This window comes from Stegastes partitus, unplaced genomic scaffold (assembly GCF_000690725.1).
Source record: "Stegastes partitus isolate 25-593 unplaced genomic scaffold, Stegastes_partitus-1.0.2 Scaffold176, whole genome shotgun sequence".
Classification (NCBI taxonomy): Eukaryota; Metazoa; Chordata; class Actinopteri; family Pomacentridae; genus Stegastes; species Stegastes partitus.
The window spans coordinates 578,217-582,577 of NW_007577907.1; positions in this window are offsets into that span (position 1 = coordinate 578,217).

The window sequence follows — 4,361 nt, forward strand, 5'->3', positions numbered from 1 at the left end:
AAACAACTCCCGTAAGCTGACTGTCGGACAAACAAGGAATTTGAAGACATCACATTAGGCTCATGAAGACTTATGATGGGAGTTATTTTGTTAAATTTTGTAAAATTTCATTGACCAAATAGAAAATGTGAAAAAATATTTGACTGATTAATCAGTATTACAGATAATTGGTGGATGATTTGGGCTCAACAGTAGCAGAGAGAAGCATGACTTTATCTTTGTACTAGTTGTCAAATAAGTTCAAACATTTGAATCTGTTAATTCTTGTGAAGGTTTAAAACTATTTTCCAGACCTAAATATCATAAACCTTACAACTTTAACAACCTAGATTATATTTAATGTCATATCACAGTCAATCATATTATGTTGGAATATTTCCTGATGAAATGGGGATCACCTCAGTAAAATTAATATTTCTATGTTTCCATGATGAGCTTGGACAATAAGCTGCAGACTTCCATGGGAAAACCCCCCAAAGCATTAATACTTTGACTTTCAATAGCTGTTCCACAACCCCTGAGCTCAAACTCTTTAGATGAAGTTGTAAAATACAACACAACAGAGATAAAACAGGAACAAACACTGAGTACTTCTGCCCAAAACTCACCTCAAACTGTCCATCGATGTCCAGTAACTGGAAGCTCCTCAGCCACACTCCGGGCTCCGTGTCCATGTGGACTCCCACGCAGGGATTTGGCTTGAGCATCAGCAGCTTCTTCATCTTGCCCACCCGGCTGCGGAGGCTGCGGGCTTCCCCTCCATCACTGCCTCCACACACAGGAAGGACGGTCCTCATCTCTGGCTCCGGTTCGGTCACGCCACGGGCCCACGCGCCTCGTCAGATCTCACCCACACCTGCTGCTTCATCTGAGTCGAGGAGGAGAGTGTGAAACCGATCGGCTGCAGTTGGTTGATTCAAAATAGTCTTCAGGTGAAGCTCAGCAACTCACACTCCTCTTGGTTTCTGCCATTTAAATCCCAATAAACCAACACTGATTACTCAAAAAGTGGGTCAGCAGCAGCCAAAAATGAGCATTAAAACCATGATTAGATCTATTTCACTGGGACAGAAGTAGGTTAATGTTTCAGCACAACCCATTAGAAGCACAATGATGCAACTAATCTTAATTCATCTCATATTAACATGGGTGTATACACCTATGAAAACCCACTTTGTCTAAACTGATAAAGGATTTTTTAAGAATCTTAAATTAAAATAAATTAAGCAGAAAAGCATGAATTATTATACTGAGCATATGCATGAAATGTCACTGTGCCAGCATTGCTTTTGCTAAAATGGCATTGCTGACAAGTTAGCAGTCAGAAAAGATAAGACTTTAAACCTAAAGGTAATTTTTTTTTTGCCAGACATTGCTTAGAAAACGAGATATATTGAATTTAATCTAGCTTATTTGATTGATAATTCAGCACCAAATGACTTTGCATGAGCACAAAACCAAAATAAATCAATAAAAATTCAAAGCCATACATATGTAGCTTTGAAGAATATTATTAAAAAGGTGCAAAATTAACACATTCAGTAACACAGACAGCTAATGAGCACTCTTCTACAGCAATCCCAAGAAAAATTTTATCATTCTTGTGCCTAAAAGACAATAAATACAATCAGAAAAAGCAAATGAAATAGTTACTTACTAGAATCCCACTTCTCTTCTCTTCAGTGCAGCATTTGTCCAAAGCACAATATTCATGCAGAGACAGTGTGAAAGTTGGAAGGAAGAGCTCTGGCATTTATCACTGAGGACTGATTGTTCTTTGTGTTGGTGGGTGGATGATTCCCTGCGCATGTGTGTGTGTCTGTGTGAGCGAGTGTGTTGGAAAGGCCTCCTCCTTGTTTGGCTGAGCTCTGTGATTCATATATATAATTATGCTCCACTTTAATTTCCTAATCTACATCATTCCAGTTCACTGCCCTGCTTACTATTACAATAAACCACACAGTCTCTGACCTGGATTTCACTTTGACCCTGAACACATATGCTGGAGCTTCTCTGCTTAGAGGAAATAATTACAAAAAAAATGAAAGAAATACTGAAACATACTCTATTTTTTATTTCTTGTTTTTTTTTTTTTTTTTTTAAATACCGTGACCTTACATGTTGATGATAGGAGTTCTGGTGAAATGTTTGTGTGCTTCCTACCTGGGAGTGGGAGGTGTGGGTGGCCTCCCCCCACCAGGTGACCCTCATGCAGACACATGAATCATGGTGAAGTACAGCCTGCTGGAGGAGATGCTGGAGGAGACGCTCCCACGTTGCTGGCAGAGATTCAAACTCTGCAGCAGTAGCAGCAGAACCGCCTCATCTTCCTGGTTGGCTGACCAGAAATAAAGAAGCACCAATAAAATGAGACTTTACTAGTTCAGGCTTGATTGACTGCCCATGTGTTTCACTTGGCTGTCCAGCGTGATGGAAGTTGTTTCTGGTTATGTAACACGGGGAAGTTTAGTATTTAATGTAATTGCAGCTCTTTTCCTCAATTATAGTGGCCTTATTATCTTTACATAACACTGAAATCATTTTACATGTGGGAGGGAATCAAAAGAAGTGGTTTTGAGGTAGTCTGAAAATATTTCAATAGTAAAAAAAAAAGCCTGCTTGTATTGTAGTTTCCTTAAAACTTGTATATACATACGCAGATTTTTTAGATTTTTGTTTACTGTTTACATGAGAGTCTCATGGAGGTTAATCATTAATTTGAACAGAAAATAATAAAACTGAAATATGTGAAAGTGGCTTTTGAGGGAAGATGTCCCCCCAATGAAATCGATTCTAAACGAATTGACAATAGTCAAACCATTTTTCTTTTGAAAAATCTGAAATTATTTCTGTATGTTTTTTTTTTTTTTTGTTAAATCAGAGCAACAGCAAATTTTGAAAATAAAGTTAATCTTATCTTAATTGCTCTCTTATATACTCACACACACACACACACACACATATATATAGATAGACACACTATCTGATCTGAAGTCAGTACAGGACATCACAAAAACAAAGATCTGGAAACCAATTCTTGAAACAGAAAAATAGATAAATTGTTAGAGTGTCGTTTATGTATTTATACAAATAGAAACCTTTTCAATTCAGATTTGTTTACATAGCTCAAAATCACATATTTACCCTAATGCAAACTTCCAAAACATCACACAGGCCAGGCTCTAAGAGCTGCTTATAATTTATATGATTTATTGAAATGGAGATAAACTGAGATATAGGAAGAAATAGACGCATCTGACAAGATAGGAAAGATCCAACACTCAAGAACAACTAAATTTACAAAAGGAGGCTCCTGCAGATGACGGTACAACTCAGCTGCTCTTTTTCTAACCTTCATACAACACAAAAGACAACCCAACAGCTGTATTCCTGGAAACTGGTTGGAGAGTTCTTGTTCGTGGGTAAAAGTCGTTAGTCTGGTTGAGTCATTTAGTCACCGCTGCTACCGTAACCATGCGTGAGGTGTCACATGACTAAAGACAGAGATGTTCACACCACAGACTTTAACTTCTGACATTTTGGTATGCAGATTTATTGTTTTGCCAATAATTAGAACTAACCTGACATCTAAGAACTGCCTCCAGCTGAGGAGTTTGCCCAAAGAGGTAGAACAATGTCTGAGATGCCTGACATAGCAGAAATAGTTCAAGTGGGAGGTTTCAAATGCAACTCTGCACCTTTTACTGGGACAATGCACGACCGTCGTTGGTTTTCGTGTAATTCAACCTTGAATAAAAGCTGGACTCTCGGTACACTGCAGGCTAAGTTGCATGACGCCTGTAAGATGAAACCCACAAAGTCACAATGGGTCAGTACAAAGACAAGTGATCAGGTTTTCCCAGTATTATACAGCTTTATGTTGTAAAAGGAAAAAAGAAAAGAAATAAATGCTTGGTTTTTAAAAAAAAAAATTTTATTGGTCTCCCATGAGACAGAGGGGGAAATAAGAACAGTAAATAACAGGCAGAGAAACGAGTGTTGGTGCAACATCTGACAAAGAACATCACTGTTGTCAAAACAAACACACCTATACAGTAAGATACAAACGCATCAACTCGTGAATATCAGCTAAGAAATGTCAACTTGTGCTCATCTTTCAACATGTCGAAAAATATGTTTCCATTTGTGTTTTCAGCCAACAATGTACTAAGATTCTTTGTAGCAGCTGCTAAAACACATAACACAAATAATTGTTGAAGTAAAACTTAACTGCAATGGGAAATCTTGGAGGGGGGTCTTTTATAGTCACTTTGCCATCACCTTGCTGTGCAATAAGCCCATTTTAGAGTCAGTTTTTGGTTCAGAGCATTTATTTTTCCATCACTCTTGACACTGCCGGA